The sequence below is a fragment of the Cimex lectularius genome, unplaced genomic scaffold (assembly GCF_000648675.2).
Source record: "Cimex lectularius strain Harlan isolate CLEC.00 unplaced genomic scaffold, Clec_2.1 scaffold114, whole genome shotgun sequence".
NCBI lineage: Eukaryota > Metazoa > Arthropoda > Insecta > Hemiptera > Cimicidae > Cimex > Cimex lectularius.
This window is the reverse complement of record NW_019392782.1, coordinates 1,081,255-1,101,374: the sequence shown is the minus strand read 5'-3', so window position 1 is coordinate 1,101,374 and position 20,120 is coordinate 1,081,255. Positions and strand designations below refer to the sequence as shown.

The 20,120-nt window shown below is 34.8% G+C and overlaps 1 long non-coding RNA gene and 1 other non-coding gene across 2 annotated transcripts in view; both read left to right on the top strand.

The window, feature by feature from the left end:
- LOC112127212 overlaps positions 1–20,120 on the top strand; it is a 581,355-nt gene that overhangs the window by 419,073 nt on the left and 142,162 nt on the right. The window lies entirely within an intron of this gene.
- On the top strand, positions 14,322–14,393 carry Trnad-auc. The gene has a single exon. It is a non-coding gene; the product is annotated as a tRNA-Asp (tRNA).

Below are 20,120 nucleotides of genomic sequence, written 5' to 3'. Positions count from 1 at the left end.
TCGATAATTATTCAGAAATCGTGAGATGCGGTCTGGTGTGATGTAGGTTTCAGGCAGGTTCATGTTTTAATTGTTTGTTTATATGATAATAAAACAGGCCCTGAAGATGACAGTATAAAACTGTCGAAAGCTCGGCGAAAAACCGTAAGGAAGTTTTCTCTGTTTTGACCTCTTCCGAAGATCCTCTGAAAAGACTTCTTGTATCCAGCAGGTCGATTATCTACAATAGTTCATCGTTAAAGTTTAAAATTGTTCATACAGCTTAAAAATCTTAACCATGAGTCAAAAGTGTCAGGGGATTTTTAAATTAATTTTTTGCAGAAGCAAGCAAAACAAAAAACAACATGGTTACATTGTTAAGGTTGCATAAGGTTATAAAGCCCATTGTCTTTCGCACTTCTAACAGAAATAAAAAAGAATCAGGGTGCAATCTGTATGTAAAAATGATCAATTGTTCGTTGTATTACTTAGGGATTATTCCGAAATTCCTCTGGTGGCGGTGAATTCTGTCTTCCTCGGGACATCTATGCTATATGTCCTTCAAACCCCTATTTTATTTTTACTGATGGTTCAAAGACCAGAGACGGTGTGGGATGTGCCTGGTTTGACCAACAGAAAAACAAAAACGCTATGATGAGGCTTCCTCCAGGGTTTAGTATACATTCAGCTGAACTTTTTGCAATTTTTAAAGCAGTAAAATATGTAGGCGCTAATGAAGTCAATGGGGAGATCATACTAATTTTGTCAGATTCAATGAGTGCGTTACAAAGCTTAGGGAACCTTAACTTAAAATCTGATACAAATAATTTAGTAATATGGGTAGCCCAAAAGGTATGGGAAGTTAAACAAACGAAAAACATTGGCATCCGCTTTTTTTGGGCCATTCAGGCATAGAGGGTAATTCAATGATTGATAGTCTAGCGAAACGAGCCATCACTGAACGGACAGAGGCATTGACTTCTATACACCTACAGGATGCAAGGAGTAAAATCAGATTCCAAATGATACAAAAATGGCGTACATATATATATATATATAACACTGACACTCCTACGGGGGCTTTCCAATTTTAAACTTGTTGCATACAAGTAAAATTGCAATCGCATACATATACACATGTAACCCACATGTATCTATACTCTAAGAATAACTAAATATATAAATACAAGTTATCTCTGTTCTAATAACAACACCTTTTTTTAAAAAAACACTTTTATTCCCAAATACAAGTTTTCAAATTAAAATGAATAAATGAGGGGAAGTGAACGGTGTCGGAGTCAAGGGTAGACTGGACTCCCGTGGGAAAAAACAGGCTACGACGTCTACGCGAATAAGCAGCAAGGCTGCAAAAATAAATGCAACCGCTGCAGTTAAGCTTAACGTAACTTACATAAATAAATGTAACGTGTGTGGTCATGTGTATATACAAATAATTTCGTACAGGATTGCTTTTAATTGTTTGTGCTTCCATGGAATCAGGGTGTCGTAATTTCCAATCGATCTGCAGAGGAGGCTCTTATTTGAGGGGAGTTTACATGAAGATTTATGGTTTGGATTTTCACCGCGTCGTAAATCCAAGATATGTCAGGTTCGTTGTGGAGTTGATCTAACCTGGTCCGTCGGCGAGATGATGCGACTAGTCTCGAGAATTTGTTCCGCATCCTTTGTATTTTTAGCAGATCCGTTTTGCATGTGAAAGTCAATACAGTACAGGCATGTAGCATGGTTATGACAATTGCCTTGTAAATAAGGCGCTTATTGTGCATTGACAACCCTGATTCGTTAGCCCATAATGGAAAAAGAATTCTGATGGCTAGTTTGGCTTTTGCGATCGTATTCATTATATGAGGGCCAAATTGAAGTCGTCTATACAGAATTATGCCCAGGTAGGTTACCTTTCCTGACTATAGGATGAGAGTTCTGGTGCTTGTGTTGTGGGGCGTCTCTTTACGAGTTGTTAGTTTCCACGTTAAACAGAAGAAATAAAACTATTTATTTTTTTGATTCGTTGTTCAGCATGTTATTTATGGCGCTTGGTCTTTTAGTTTTTTATTCCCTTCCACAGCGATTAGTCAGTGGCTTTGCCTGGTGTTAGATCTTCTAGATCATTTCTGATTGTGTCGACATGCAGGTTTTTTAGCTTTCGTTTAAGTTTATGAGCCATATTGTTAGGAATGTTTTTGTCTGCAGGGTCTCTTGATTGTTGCCATGTTCTCCTATCATTTCTTTTCTGATTTATTAGTTCTTTCATTTCCTTGGGGTAGTTGAAGCCAATTGTTTTATGCATAGTGTGTCTAGTATTACACCATGCTGAAGTCTGAATGTTTGAAGTGGACACCTCTGTTTCATTATCTAATTGTTCTTCCGTTTTTAGAGGACCTTTTTGCATCCACATCTAAGGCAAAACTAGTCCAGTCAGTGATTGAACTAATTATTCAGAAATCGTGAGATGCGGTCTGGTGTTTCAGAAAATCATTTTTTTTATCGTGCCAACGTTTCGATCTTTATTGAGGTCATCTTCAGGGCCTTGTGTTGTCTGCATTTCAGTAAAAAAGTTCTCTGGTTGATAGCCGATGCGAGTTTCTTCGCATTTAGAAATGTGTGGTGATTAGTGACCGTTAATCGATATTTATTTAGAAATTGTGAGATGCGGTCTGGTGTGATGTAGGTTTCAGAAAAAGATTTTCTTTATCGTGCCAACGTTTCGATCTTTATTGATATCATCTTCAGGGCCTGGGATTTACGAACATTTGTTAACGACTTACGAAGCAGATTTCGACTTACACCTAAAAGTACTCTGAAGGACATCGCCAACAAATAGAAGAAACTCGCATCGGCAATCAACGAGAGAACTTTTTTGCTGAAATGCAGACAACACAAGGCCCTGAAGATGATCTCAATAAAGATCGAAACGTTGGCACGATAAAGAAAATCTTTTTCTGAACCCTACATCACACCAGACCGCATCTCACGATTTCTGAATAATTATCGATTAACGGTCACTAATCACCGCACAGTTCGCTTGCATTTTTTTTTATTATTCTTTCACTTAGCGCCAGTATAACTGCTGAATGATCAGAATTTAGATCAAAGTTTTCTGTTATGTTAATGAAGTTAGGAGAACCTTTTTTGGTAAAATATATTCTGAATGTCAAGAAAAATGTTGGCGGACATATTCGAGAAAAGCAAAACATGTACAATTAACTATCACTATCGCTTTCTTTATTTGTACAAAATTACACAAGTACCAACTAGTGGTTGAAGTAAGATCATTTGAACGGTGGTCGCTTACAGAACAACGATCTGAACTTGGTTCAAATTATGAACGACGTTCCAGGGAACACGCTTTTACCCCGTTACTGGCGCAACGGGCCTTAAGCAAGATGGCTCTTAACAGAATGTCCTAAATTTACAGGCGTCGATCGGGTAGCATTAGAAATTGAGGATGGGGCGGATGGAGCCGCGATCCCACGGCAACGAGCCCTACAGCTCTTGACGAGGCACACAGAATGAACGTGGAATTTAAATTAAGAAGCCCGTCCTCCGAGTTATCTTCTGGGCATCATAAGTCTGGTTTAGGAGGATGGCCGGGGTACGTGCCGGCCCGACGGGGCCCTAAACCGCCTCCCATCGCCCCCATCCAACCGCCTCCGCCTCTTCTCTCACCCTTTGCTCCGCCGCACCCTGCATAATTCACGAGGTCGTATCTCGGGAGCGGTGGCTAATTGCGGCCCCAAGCCTCGCGCTACGCGCAGATTTCGAGAGGAGTTTTCCCTACTGAAAACAGAGGTCCTAGGGGTTATCCGGTTTGCTTGTAAATGTCTGTCTACCTTGTTAAACCGATAACGTTGGGGTCAAATCCCTCAAGAATTGTCTTGAATATTTAATGTTTACGTTTAATTCGTCTAAGTAAATTTCGGCTCTAAGTAACAACCAAATTACCACTACTAATCATTTAAACCCAATTAAAAGAATATTCTTGAAAATTTTACATTTTTTATTGTTACTATAAAAAATACATTTATTTACAACAATCGCATTTCTTACAGGTAAAATTTATCTAAGTTTCAGTCACTGGCCTATTATAAGCAAATACTTTTAAAAATACGACCGTTTTTTACTATCCAATTTTATCAAATAATTCAGTAGGCTTCTGCAAGGATTTTTTCTGGCAGCTTCTAATGGTGCTATCAGATTTCCAATTAGACAATGGTAGCCCACATCTTTCCTTGAATGAAAATAGTAGAAGATGCAGTCGTGGTAGATTCAGAAGTAGTTCCTGCTCCCAGTAAGTGTGTAGTAACTTACTGTGAGTAGGAACTACTTCTCACTATCTTTTCAAAAAGGATTGAATACCACACTCACTCCATCATTTATCATTTCTATTAATTTGCTAGTCAAAGTAGTAATGCTTTATAACTCAATCATTAACATCACCTCCACTTACTTAAAATGTGTTAGTAAACAATTACTTTTAAATCTTTATTATAAATTGAGACTCTTACTGTGAGTACGAACCATCTTTTTAAAAAGGATTGAACACCACACTCACTCCATCATTTATCATTTCGATTCAGAAGTATTTCGTAATTGCTTCAGTTTTTCCTAGCCACTGCAGCCTCTGGGCAGTAGTGAATATCCTGACCGGTCCAAAATGTAATATGTATTCATGATTATCGTATGATCAAATCGCTGTGTATTGCCAAAGGTTTCTTTGGGTTTTGTCCCAGATTTTTGCATGTAAGGCATTAACTTATACCAATGGTGATTTTTGCCTTTTCTGTGATTTTATTCACTTGTTGCTTTCATAAAAGGTTTTATTTAACCATGACGCTTATATATTTTTTTGTTAGAAAAAAAATTCACCCCCATATAAAACAATGGCAAGTTCTCCTATTGCTTTTCGTTTTTGATAATAGAAATCATTACAGCTTTATTAGGGTTTTTAGATAGCCTTTATTTTTTGCATCATATATTTTTTTATGTTGAGCGCATATAGCACCAGCTCTGCATAGACCAGTGTAAATTTCACCTCCATATAAAACCAGTGGCATAAGGTCTCTTATTGCTCTTCGTTTTTGATAATAGAAATCATTATAGCTTTATTAGGGTTTGTAGATAGCCTTTATTTTTTTGCATCATTTATTTTTTCATGTTGAGCGCATACAGCACCAGCTCTGCATAGACCAGTGTAAATTTCATCTCCATATAAAAACAGTGGCATAAGTTCTCTTATTGCTCTTCGCTTTTTTATAATAGAAATCATTATAGCTTTATTAGGGTTTTTAGATAACCTTTATTTTTTTGCACCATATGCTTTTTATGTTAAGTGCATATAACACCATATACCGCATACTATGCTGAGACTTTGTAAATTTAATTCTATTTCGATTACTTTCTGGTCATCTGTATTTCCCAGGGAATCAAAGCCTATGTCATAGGGCAGTATCGTCGTTTTTTAAATGTACAGAGCTTCATGTTTTTATTCATTTATCAATGATATTTTGTTTTTAATAAATCAAAAAGTTAACTTTTGACGGTGTATTATAAGCGAATTTACCCCAATCTAATGGGGACAATAATAGAGCAAGCCTCACATGAGCAAGATATTGGAAACAACGTTTTGTATCTCTTTGATTATATAATTTATGTAATTCATTATTCAATGAAATTGGGAAAAAAATCGATTATAACTCATGATCAAAAGTTGATTTCATCGTTGATAAGAAACAAAATACGATGTTATACCAAAAACCCATGTTAGTTATGCTGTGCCACCCGGGTAGAAAGTGTTTTATTTAGCTACCCGTTGTTCAATAATTTTTTGAAGTGGTGAGGAGCGGTTAAGAATGAAATATTTAGATAAACATATTTTCCATTTTTTTTCTACCTTTTTTCGAGTCATCCTCAGGGCCTAGGTGAATTACAAAACATGCGTTGACTAGAAAAAAATACAGATGTAAATAATAAATTTTGGGCCAATAATTTCATACGCATATAAAGTGTGATGCTATTTTTATCGTGTCGTGTTTGTTTCGTGTGAAATTATTCTGAAATATGAATTTGTATTTTGCCGTTTTTATATGATTGTGCCAGGGCGGGGAACGCGGTAAACCGGGGAAATTTTCTTTGATCAAAGCGGTTTTATTTGGCTCAAAGGAAGTCGAGAATGGGGATTTTCCAGATTGGATTTGTGATTCGGGGTTTATTCGATGGGCATCTCACAAATCAGCTTGCCATTGGAACGTCGCGTTGGCGGTAGATCGGCGGGTTCACTCTTAAAATTCATGCCGAGAGACGTGTTTGTAACTCCTCCAACCTAATCATAAGCGTTTAATACGTCAAATCGGGATGGTGGCAAACAGAAAATACGTGTTTGGAACCATCATAAACATTTTACTTTGAAATCATTTTATATATATATACACATACATATAAATGTATGAGTGTATTATTACATGGCTTGTCTTGGACCAACCTGACATGCATAATATTTAATTTTCTGCCGATTACTGTTTATTTTTTGTAGTGGCTTTAACTTTTATCCAGAATTATGTAGTCAGTCCTGAATTTGTAGTCTGTGAACTCTAATATATAATAACCTATTGCAAACCAAAAAAACCGAACCAATTTTTTCTTATTTAAACGAGAATATTTCAACTACGAGGTTATATGAACCCTCGGGTGTCAGTGTTTTTGAAAAAAGTCAATTTGCAAGTATTGGAAAGCAGGGCCGCTGGATTCGAACCGGGATCTTTACAGTACAGTGTGAGCGAACCATTGCAGCCACCGACGCCCCTCATTTTTAATTTATAAAAGTGCAACGGTTGACACAGACACACTGAAGATGGTGACTTGCCGAAACAGAGAAAATAGAAAATGGGTAAACATTGTGATAATCCATTATATTTCGTGATCCGATTGACCAAATAACTTCGTTCAATTAATTAATCGTTTTATGAAGGTATTGGTTGAAATAAAAAAAGTTAGTGTCATGAGCGGGATTCGAACCCGCTGCTCTAACCACTTGAGCTATTGTGACATTGTGATAATGTATGATCAGGTTAAAAAACACAAACATTGAATATTTAAGTCTAACTATTTCTCATTATTAGTTTTATATGGATATTTTTTAAGCGGATTTCATTGCATTAACATTATAAGAGTCGTAACTTTTTATGTATGAAAACAATGAACAATCATAACCGATAATTGTATCAAAAATGACTCAGAATGAGCAAACTAATCAAAAATAAAACATAAGTAATATATAAATTTAATAGAATGTGTTTAACTGTTATTCAATTAATTAAGGCTTTTGCCAAAAAGTCAGTGTCACGAGCGGGATTCGAACCCACGACCTTCGGCTGAACACGCCGCTACTCTACAACTTGAGCTATCGTGACTTATCCTCTTGGACACTGACTTCTCATCTCAACCCCACCTTTTTGAATTTTCCCTCGTTTTTTCAAAAAGATGGGGTTGACATGGGAAGTTAGTGTCCGAGTGGATTGAGGTATAGCTCAAGTGGTAGGGCAGCGGCGTATCTAGCCGAAGATCGTAGGTTCGAATCCCGCTCGTGACACTGAATTTTTTATCCCAACTAAAAACCATGATTGAATAATTCAAAAGCGAAACAACGTTAATCGGTTTGTTCTATTTGTCCGATTAATCTAAGGAAAGTAAGTATACTGAGTGTTCGGCTACTTGTGTTACAAACTTTACCAATAGATTCTACATTCAAAATGGAACCAAAAAGTTCTAATTAACTATGGTCCGAATCTCAGCAGTTTTTGATTTTTTAAGATTTCATAACCTTGCTTTAAATAAACAATGCTAATTCCAAAACTAAAAGGTTTTGGTCCAATCTGTTCATACCATTAGAAACTACGTTAAATTTGTAATAAAATGTGACCAATATTAAACTTGTAAACGTTCGGAAATAAGCGTTTTAGTAGCGAGAACTTTCAAAAAAAAATTTTTTTTTCAAAGTTGAAAAACTCACTATGATAATTTTAATCGACTATTTGTAAGCGTACTTCATTCAATATCCTTTTTAGAGGTGTAATTGCTTTTTTAATTACTTTTTTCAAAGATGAAGAAATTCATGAAGGAATGGAAAATGGATTGATAAGGTGGAACAATTAATAATAATAAAAAATAAAAAACTTAAGGAAATTTTGAAAGTTTTTTTAACCGACACGAATTTTTCTTTCTTCCATCAATTTCTTCGCCTTTGAAAAAGTAAAAAAGAAATTACACCACTCAAAATGATATTAAATATAGCACTTTTTCTGAAAGTTGCTGGTCTCTAGGTTTGGAAATAGTAGATTAAAATCACCACGGTATCTTTTTCTACTTTGAAATTTTTTTTTTCAAAGTTTCGCTACTAAAACGCTTACTTCACGAACGTTAACAAGTTTAATTTAACGTAGTTTTCAATTATTTGTTAATTTGTCAAAAACCTTATAGTTTTGGAGTTCTCAATGTTTATTTGAAGCAAGGTCGTGAAATCTTTACAAATCAGAAAATGTGGAATAACTACGAAACTGCTGAGAATGGGCCATAGTTAATCAGGACTTTTTGGTTCCATTTTGAATGTAGAATCCACTGGCAAAGTTTGTAACACGAGTAGCCGAACACCCTGCAATCGGTGTCTTTTATAGATATCCAGGTTGAAATTATCTTAAAGAGATGCGTTAAGAGACGTAATGTTTTTCCTTCTAATCAGAAATTTCTACCTGCTTTTGAAAAAAAAAAGGTACAAGCGTCAGTACAACTTCAAATAAAATATTGAAACATCACATAAAGGACTTACTTTGATACGAATGCAGCAATCCGATTTTAAATTGGTCAAAAAATACAAATTTATGGTTTTGAATTTTCCATCCTTTTTGCCATTTTTCAAATGCCGTGTAATTTGATTCTCGGCGACAAATGAATTGGCCACGGAGAGCTTTGGATCATTTAACTTATTAAATTCACTATTTTTCTTGGTCCGCTTGACAAATTAATATCTTTCAATCAATTAAGGTTTTTAGTTGAAATACAAAATTGATAATTGAAAAATAGGGTTGAGATGGGAAATTAGTGTCCGAGTGGAGTGGAGTCCCGATAGCTCAAGTGGTAGAGTAGCGAGTCCAGCCGAAGATCGTGGGTTCGAATACAGCTCGTGACTGACATTTTTATCACAACTAAAAACCTTAATTAATTGAAATATATTAATTGCCAAGCGGTCCACGAAAACTAGAGATTTTTTACCTATGTACAAGTGATATGTAATAATAAACAAGTAACGCCCGGACCAGGACGGATTGCATAAAATAGAAAAAAAATGGGCAGACATCGAACTATAAAAATTCAATGGTTGAAAACTAATTTATTTTAGTTAATTTAGTATGGTATAAGAACCCCTACAAATCTCAGTGTGTTGCAGTACTTCAACTTATTTTATTTTAGGTTCATTACTATGTTCCTTATAGTCCGTTTTTACCTTTTGTTATCCTTGGGTAGCAAATCTTTATATTTTCATTCACTAATCTTATAGCGTCACAATAAGTCATTTGGGCGGCGATGAATGAGTCTGGGAATCAGTCAAGGCGATCAAATCCAGGACATGGCAGAATCATCGATGGACGACAGTTTAAGTAAAATGCTAAAGAGAGATTTTATATACGCACCCCGCTTTTATCATTTCTAACAAGTAACATCTCAAAGTAGCAGCGCTAATCGTTCTTTCACATCACCGTTCCGTTTGCTTCAATGATTATCTATGTTGACGTCTTGTGTCCATTTTCATCACGGAACGGTTCGCTTTCCAACTTCTGTTTGTCTGTAAGGTTTACGTTACCGCGTAAATCGTTCGGTGAGTCGTTACAAATTAAATAATCTACTCTCACCATTTAACCAATTAGGTACATACGACTAACTCCCAGGTGGGTTACTAATTTAATTTGGAAAGGTACCGTTTTGATTTAACGACCTACAGAAAAGAGAGAGGGAAAATTTATTTTGAGTCTTGTACTTTACAGTTATATACGGTGAACAATTGAATTTTTGTTATTTTTCTAATCAAGCTTACCGTAGTAGCCAACATAGATTACACTAATTGTACTATAGATGGATGTAATTCTTTAGTGAAATTTGACTAGTCAGAAATTACCAGGAGGAAGTTGGGAATCGAACCCAGAACGCGAGTTTCTATGAGGTACTACCATGTTAAATTTGCCTTTTGAATTTTATATATGAATTAATACAATATTTTTTATAGTACGAAAATTACAATGCCGGTGATGTTCAAAGTTTTCAGAACATAAACCCCTACTAATAACAAAAATGTATTTTTCATGTCACAATTTATTACGTACAGGTTCAAAAATGATCAAAGTTTAGACATAAATTAACCGGCATTATTATTATTATTATTATTATTATTTAATTCATATATTTGAAATTTTTACGTAAGCTTTTGGTTGAAATGAAAAAGTGTCACGAGCGGGATTCGAACCCACGACAATCATGACACTATCTTTTTCATTTCAACCAAGACCTTTCCTCGAGTTTGATAGAGGTTTTACAACAGAGCAATGACAACAGCAAAAAAGTAATCGAATATCTGAAGCAAATAAATGCATACGGTCGCCATTAATGCTTCTTCACACGTGGTTTCGTTTTCCCTTCCAGAAGTGAGTGTATTTATTGGCGAGAATGTGTGAGTGTATGGGTGGGTAGTGACCAAATTACTTCTTTCAATTTATTATTATTTTTATGTAAGGTTTTGGTTGAAATGAAAAAGTATCACGAGCGGGATTCGAACCCACGACCATCGTGACACTATGTTTTTCATTTCAACCAAGGCCTTACATAAAAATAATAATAAATTGAAAGAAGTAATTTGGTCATTCAGACCACTAAATGTAATAGATTTAATTATTATTTTTTTAACGAAAGAAAAAATTTGTTTTTTGTACTTACACCAAAACCAGCGTAGTACTTAAAACTTAATATTACAAATTAATTTTCAAACTTGGTAGGTTGCAAGTTTGATGTATTTTTTTAATATCAGCAACGCTTTTATACTAAAAACAGTCATGTTTATAAATACATTCTCACGAAACAGCAACACGATCCATTGACGCTGGCAAATTTTCTTGGGTACGATTGGGTTGTTTGTTTGTCATTAAAGAAATTTAACCAAATTACGTTATTCCATGTTTTTATTTACATGTAACTTGCCATTTTTATTACGATAGTGTCTGGTAAAAATACTGACTAAAGCTTATCCATAACCGGTGTATTTGTGATTTTTTGTCGTCGTATAATGTAAGTTAATATATACCGAAGAGTTTGGAACTTGAATAGCTTTAGCAGATATAACATGAAGCTTTAAGATATTTAAAAATTTAACCTAGTAACAAATCGAAGCCCAGCGGACTTCAAACATCAAAAAATTCATGAAGAATCATTGTTGGAAAGATTGACAAAACCGCTGGGTCAATATGACCTACAGATTAAAAGAACTAAAACAGTCTGTCAAACCGTGGGCCATGGAGAGTATGAGCAAAACAGAGAGAATAATGTTGACCCGATTGCGAATAGGCCACACTAGAATGACGCATACAGTCCTCTTGGCGAGGAAAAGTCCACGGAGATGCCCATTGTGCGCCGCACACAAATAACTGTTAAGCATTTACTAACCGAACTATTGGCGCAGTACAGAACAGTGTGGCCTTTCTTCGAGTTTGAAAAAGGTTTTACAACACAGCAATTGCAACAGGAAAAAAGTAATCGAATATCTGAAGCATATGGTCGCCATTAATGCTTCTTCACACGTGGTTTCGTTTTCCCTTACCGAAGTGAGTGTATTTATTAGCGAGAATGTGTGAGTGTATGGGTGGGTAGTGGTCGGAATATCGAGTACACCACAGTCCAACAAACTAGGATAGATATCTCTTTGAGTATTTTGGGTAGTATGAATGTATTTATCGGCGTGAAAGTAAGTGTGTATGGGTGGGTTATGCAGTTATATCGACTACTCCGCAGACCCACCGATTCAGGTTAGAATTAGGCTATAATTTCTATTAGATTGAATGGGCGGAGGCACTGTTGTAATATTAAATGCGCCAGTGGCTCCGCATTTTTTTAATTTGTAAATACAGAATGATTGGTTTCGGTTTGAGTAAATGTATTTATTAGTGCGATAGTGGTGTGGGTCTATAGTGGAATATCAAGTACCCCATAAACAATAGTTAATATTTTAGATTAATTGTAATTTTAATTGTACTTAATGTATGGATGTATTTATTAGCGTGAACGAGGGCGGGTCTTCAGAGGAATATCGAGTACTTTGAAACCCTCAAAAGGCTAGGCTAGGATTGAATGTTAATGAATGAGATAGTTTCAGAGCTTTTACCACGCGTGGGAGGGCTAAAAATCTAGAAATAACGTCCGAGAACACCAGAAAGATCGCCAGACTTCCGACAGAAAAGCTAACTTAAAAACAATAAATGAATAAAATATATAAATAAATAAAAATAAAAATAAATAAAGTTTTAAACGTGAGGTGCCGGCAAAAGCCCAGGCAGCTAGCCGGCCGAAAAAATAAAAATAAAAATCGAATAAATTATTTTTCAAGTAAAAATGAAAATATACACATTTTTTATTATTCGTTTATATATTCTAGAGTAAAATTTTTTGAATACAAAAGTTTAGCAATAATTAAGAAATATTTGATATAACTTGAACAATCTTCGTAATTATTCAGAAATCGTGAGATGCGGTCTGGTGTGATGTAGGTTTCAGAAAAACATTTTCTTTATCATGCCAACGTTTCGATCTTTATTGAGATCATCTTCAGGGCTCAAAGTGTTTGTCTTCTGTGCCATTTTTGCGTGTCGTGTTGTTTGTCTACACGAGAACAGAAGTCTTCGTAATTATTCAGAGTTTACAAGCTTTTGAGTTGGTTTAACGATTTTGATCATCTTCAACTGGGAAATTCTTTAAATCAGCAGATTGTTGTTAGGTCGGCCCTATTTGCCCAACTACCTTTTAATACTTCTTAAGAATTCTGGGATGTGATTAAACTTCCAATTCACGACTAAACCAATTCTCCTAAGTCGACGCTTCACTCTGATTCAATTAAAAACTTGAAACAATGAAAACCTTGAGCCGGCACGTCTTTATTAACGTCTTTGCATAAAGCACATACTTACGTTTTAAGCACCAGGCAAACTTTCTTAATGTTGATATAATTAATTAAAATTGTGGTCACGAAAAGTTCATTTTTAAGTTTTGTTTTCTTCTTTTTTTATTAATTTGTTATATTAAAATATAACAAGAATGGCTTTAATATGTTGACATGAAGGAATACTAATTTTTTTACTTTGTGATAAAATATCGAAGGACCAACTAGATGTTACACTGTTCCGGAATTGTTGTTGTTCGTCATCAGAATATGCAAGTTAACCAGAAGTTTCTATTTCACTCCATTATAACCATTTTTATCTAACTCCTTTTTCTAAATTTCTTCCTTTTTTTGTTTTCTCTGATTGTAGATTAATTATAAGCAGAAAATACTTTACATCCTTGAAACAGTTAAAAAAAGCACAATAAATCTAAACTCTTATTACAAGGTGTACCGTCCAATAGCTACTGATTCTCTACTGACTTCCAATTTTTTAATTTTTACATAAATATTTAACGTCCTTCAAAGTTTTTAAAAGAACAGAAAAGGTTAGGACTCTTTCATTGTAACACTTGCGTCATTTGAATCAACGCTGTCGAACAGTTTCTGAATTTTCCATGTTCAAAGGCACTTTCGACCCGCGGCACTGTCTTTCAAGTTAATCAAACTTTAAAGTAATTCTGAAATTGTAAATTACTAGGAATTTTACACGTTAAAATTTATTATATAAACGTTCGATATAACCAAAATTTTGACAGAAATGATCACAGTTTTTTTTTAATGAGAGAAACTTGATTATTGTTACGAAGTCCTACGGAAATGTAATAATTGCACAAAAAGAACCTCTTTGTAATTAGTTCAAAATTTATTGTATAAATTCGTTTCCACGCCCCGTAGCTTGTAGGTTAAATGTAAGACTTTAATTAATTAAGGTTTTTAGTTGAGATAAAAAAGTCAGTGTCACGAGCGGGATTCGAACCCACGACCTTCGGGTTGATACACCGCTGCTCTACCACTTGAGCTATCGTGACTTCGAACCCCTCGGGCACTAACTTCCCATCTCAACCCCACCTTTTGAATTTTTCCTCCTTTTTGCCATTTTTCAAATGTCGTGTAATCTATTTGATTGGGGATCGAAGTCACGATAGCTCAATGGTAGAGTAACGGCGTATCAAGCCGAAGGTCGTGGGTTCGAATCCCGCTCGTGACAATGACTTTTTTATCTCAATTTAAAACCTTAATTAATTGTATGATATTTATTGGTCAAGCGGACGACGAAAAATAGTGAACGTAAAATTTCAGTTTTAAGTTGAACTTAACACTGTAAGAAAAATGTTAAGGCTCTCTCTCAAGGCAACACTCGCTAAGTATATTTTAACATGGTCGAATTCTGAGCTTTCAGTATTCATCGGATATTTTAGCCGCTTGAACTGTTTTTCTTGTTGTTCAAATTTTAGAGTAATTATTAAAGAAATTACATCAAAAGTCTTCAAAAAGTAGCAAAAACTACAAAATAGAGCCAAGGACCGTAGCTCGTATGTTTCAATGTTAACTTACAAAAATGATGACGTTCAGAATGAAACACACTGACCCTGTTTTTCACCTGGTTTTAACTTTTTTTCTTCAGATTAAGTTATAATAAAGTTAAGTTATAGTTAAGGTTAAGTTATAATATTATTAAGTTCAGATTAATAGTTTAAAAAAAATATTCAAATCAGCCTTTCAAATGTTTGACTCATCGTAGCCATATTTGTAAATCTACTGTCTCTTCAGTGTACATAAAGTACTAAAATCAAGTGCTTAAGTTTCTAATTAAAACGATTTTTTAAAAAACCCAAAAATAATTGTTACAAATTTTGCAATTTAAAGGTATTAAAGATGGTTTAAAAAAATCTTTCCGTATTTAAATAAACCAAATAAATTATCGAAAAATGAAACAGTATTAAGTACTTTTTACAGTTTGTAATTCTTAATTAATTTTGAATTCTAAATTTTAAAAAAATTTGTATTATTTGAAAAAACTACATATTATTATTACTGAGGTGCGTGGTGATTAGGACCGTTAATCGATAATTATTCAGAAATCGTGAGATGTGGTCTGATGTGATGTAGGTTTCAGAAAAAAAATTTGTATCGTGCCAACGTTTCGACCTTTATTGAGATCATCTTCAGGGCCTCGGATTTACAAACATTGATTAAATTTAACAAATATATGTAGGATGTGGAAAAAAGTGAATTTATACAATGCAAAATATATTTTCTTTATATTCAGTCAAAGTATTTCTACTCACTCAAAAAGTTTGTTTTTTTCATATTTGTGCCAATTGTTACACACCAGACCGCATCTCACGATTTCTGAATAATTACTGAGCTTGAATTCGATGTGATGTTGGAAGTCTTCTCCTTAAGCAGTAGTAAAATTGTGCGTTTCTTATTGGCATGATATGATCACATGTTTTTCAAGTATTCTGTAATTTGTTAATGTCGCAGAGGTGGTGAAAAACCCCAAATGTTCCGCAGAATTTTTTTTTTATTTGATTGCCTGATAAGCAGCAGGCCCGATGGGTCATTCCCTAACGTCTCCGTAGGACCATCAACAAAGTCCACGGAGGACGTGCATTCTTTTTTTTATGGTGGGTCGGAAAATGCACCTCCAATTTGGGGACACGAACGCTAATATCTGGGCATACATAGTTCCATATAGTAATGAAAAAAAAAACGCTTATTTTAATGAAAATCTTTTTCGGTTTTGCTTAATAATTTAAATATATGTACTAAAATTCAATATGATACAAGCCAATAAATTTAACAAACATTTTGACACATCATCATGAATATTTATAATTGATTATCGTTATAAAAAAACAGACGAAGTAGACAGTATTGAATGATTTAATTTATCATGTTACAGCTTGCAAAATGATCTCTCGAATATAAATCACTCTCGGATGATCTTTTTTCTTAAAAAAAAAAAAAAAAATCATTTTATACTGGCGGTTGTAATAGCGGATGTGTAATGTCTATCCCCTGGGTTTTGCTTCTGCCGTAACGCGCTGTCATTGCCGTCCGGGCAACATTCAGTAACATATAAATTGCCATTGGAAAACGTAACCGTTGCGAACCCAACCATCTGAGTACAACTGGGACATTCATTGTAATGCATCCTCCGCTTCCCAGCCTCCAGCGGCAATGTCGGCCTTTCTCCCCCTTTGTTAATTTCAACCGGGCGGATCCAGTCAATTAAACATTGTTGATTGATGCATAAAGTTGTGACCGGAATAAACACACTGGCTATGAAAATGAAAAAAAACCGACCACCTGATTTTTACACGAAAAAATGTCTAACTATTCGGAAATGCATATTTTCTCAACCTAGTCACAGACCTGCCCTAAGACGCAATTTTTTTAAAGAAATTATACGCTGAAGAAAATGACTTTTTGAATATTTTCCCAGATTCAGTCATTCATCAGTAAATTTAAAAATTCTGGAACATTTTAATTTTTGCACATTTTAAGAAAACTTCAAATTGAGCAGTCAGGACGCCCTGTAACAGTCGAAAGGAAATTTTAATAGGCTTTCAATTTGTCACCTTTCTCTTTACTCGATTTCTCAAAAGATTTCGAATTATTGGCGATTTTTCGGCAAAAACATAATTTTTGACGTACTCATGGAAAAACCCGATCACTCCTGTCCCGATTTTACTATACATAAATCAATTGTTTTAATACATTATTCGAAGTCATTTTTTGGATTTACTGATGAATGACTGAAACTAACTAGTTTAAAAACCATTTTGTTCAGGGGAAAATTTTATTAAATCCATTACAGTTCGTGGTCCGATTGACCAATTAAGATTTTTCAATTAATTAATATTTATGAAAGGTTTTGGTCGACATAAAAAAGCCAGTGTCACGAGCGGGATTCGAACCCACGACCTTCGGCTAGATTCGCCTTTGCTCTACCGCTTGAGGTATCCTGACTTCGTTCTGCTATCGTGACACTGACTTTTTTATCTCAACCAATACCTTTCATAAATATTAAATAATTAAAAAATGTTAATTGGACAATCGGACCACGAACTGGAATGAATTTAATAATTAAACTAAAGTATATCTTCACGAAAGCTTTCGATGACCATTTCATTTGTCGCCGAATATCAAATAGATTACATGGGATTTGAAATGTGGCAAAAAGGAGGGAAAATTCGATAGGTGAGCTTCAGATGTAAGGTTAGTGTCCGAGCGGAACGGAGTCACGATAGCTCAAGTGGTAGAGCAGCGGCGAATCTAGCCGAAGATCGTGGGTTCGAATCCCGCTCGTGTCACTAACTATTTTATCTCGACCAATACCTTTCATAAACATTAATTAATTGTAAAGTTTTATCTTCATTCTTTCGGCTTTTTATACAGCGTCTAGACACATTTTTCATTTTTTCTTCATGATATATACGTCTGAGTTTGCTGAAACGATGGAGGTATAATTTTCAAACAAATTGAGTACATGACTCATCAAACAGATTGGGCGATGTTCATTTTAAAATTTTGCATTAGCTTTACATGGAATTGACGCAAAATATTTGAGCCAGTCAGTAGTAAGATGAGGCAATGTTTATATAGTTATTTTATATACTATCCCAATGAAAATACTCTGCGCAATAAAAAAAAGTGGTTTTTGGACGAGAAAATAGCCAAATTTGAAAATATTTCCCACAGACCTGCGCTAGATGTCAAGTTTTATGCTGAACAAAATGGCTTTTGTAGATGTTTTCTTAGTTTGTCTTCATCAGTAAATTAAATTCGGGAATATGTTAATTTTTGCACTTTTTAGGAAAACTTCAAATTGAGCTGTAGATCCTGGCAATCGGTACCCTATAGCAATTGATAGGAAGTTTTAATAATGTTTCGATTGGTCACGCCCCACTTTTTGGATTTCTCAACAGTTTTCGAGTTAATTGCGATTTTTGGGCAAAAAAGTTGTTTTTTACCGTTTATGGACAAAACCTGTTACTCTGTCTCCAGAATTTCAAGAATGCATAAATTTTTCACCTTCATCGGTCTGCAAATTTTACGTTTTCATTTTTTCTTCCTGATGTATAGGTCTGGGTTTGCTGAAACGATGGAGGTATCGTTTTCAAACAAATTGAGTACATGACTCATCAAACAGATTGGGCGATGTTCATTATAAAATGTGCATTAGGTTTAAATGAAATTGATGCAAAATGTTTGAGCCAATCAGTAGTAAGTTGGGACAATGTTTATACAGTTATTTTATGTATTCTCCCAATGAAAAAAATACACTGCCCATCATAACAAAAATTGACTAGCTGGTTTTTGCACGAAAAAACGGCCAAATTTGAAAATGAGTATTTTCCCAGCGTAATACGTCACAGAACTACGGTAGGACACTTTTTTTAGAAGGTTTTGCATTGAACAAGGGGGCTTTTTAAAGGTTTTTCTAGTATCAAGAGTTTTTTTATTTTTTTTATTACATTTATTTGGTATTTACAACTACAAGTGATGTATTAAGTAAATATGTTCGTATATGTTGAATTATCATTTGAGGCTCTTGTAGGAGAAGTTGCCCAATGGTACCACTCCTTCACACTGATATCTTGTTTAGTCTTCACACAATGAGAAGATCTCGGGGCCACTTTCGCTTCAATCGTCTTGGAGGATTTTCAGGTAGGGTTGGAAGTGATAAGTTTCGTACGAATAGATTTCTGTGTGTGTTCAGTGATTGATGAACTTTTTATATCGGGTTTTGATGAGATCATGTGCTAACAGGATGTGTAGGTCTTTGTGGGTAGTGTAATTTGAAACGTAAAAAGGAGCATTTATAATTTGACGGAGAATTTTAGATTGGATTGATTGGAGATGCTGGGAATTTGAATCCTTGGTTGAGCCCCACACTTCACCACCGTACGCCCAGAGAGGTCTAATCATTGTCTTGTAAATTAAAAGTTTATTTTCAAGGTCTAATTTTGATCGTGAGTCGAGTAGACTTTTTAACAATTTATAACGTCGGTTCGTTTGCTGTCTTTTCAGTCTTGTATGGAGATTCCAAGTCAGTCGTTTATCCATGAAAAGTCCAAGATAACGCACAAGGTCAGTGTGGTAGGCAATGGAATTCCATTTATACTCACCGCAGGACAGACATTTTTACCTAAGGTAAAATGTATCAAGAGTAACTTAAAAATTCGAGCACATACTTTGCTCTTTTTACGAAAACTTCAAATTGACTTTTGGAGTCATGAAATCATCCTTGCAGCGATGCTTTGTTGGAATTGATAAGAAATTATTATAAGCTTTCGATTGGTCATCTTCCAGTTGCTCGGATTTCGCAGCAGTTTTCGCGTTAATTGCGATTTTTGGAGATAAAAGTGGTTTTTTTTTAAAGCGTATATGGAAAAAACCGATTACTCTTTCTTCAGATTTTCAAAAATGCATACACTTTTCACCGTCATGTGTTTTGCAAATTGTACGCTTTACAACTTTTGATCCGAGGACTTTTTCAAAAAAGCGAACAGGAAAGCGATAATTTTTTACTTTGACCTTTTTGGATGCAGAATGCTTCTGCTGTCTATAACCAGTTATTTACCTTATCACGGATTTAAGTGTTTCAACTTTTCCTTCCTCATCCACTGGTTTTGTGTCAGTTTAGCTTCAAATAACGTATTGAAACAATAGGTTTACCGGTAAAATCGGAAGAGAGAGTGATCGGTTTTTCCATGAGCACGTTAAAAACACGTTTTCCCCCCAAAAATGGCAAAAAATTCGAAAACTGTTGAGAAATCAGGCAAACTGGAAGGTGAACAATTGGAAACTTATTCAAATCAGTTATCTATTGCTATAGTGTGCCGCCCCAGGGCGATTTTCTGGATCGTCAGGTCAATCCGAAGTTTTCTTAAAAAGTAAAAAATTAACATGTTTCCAAATT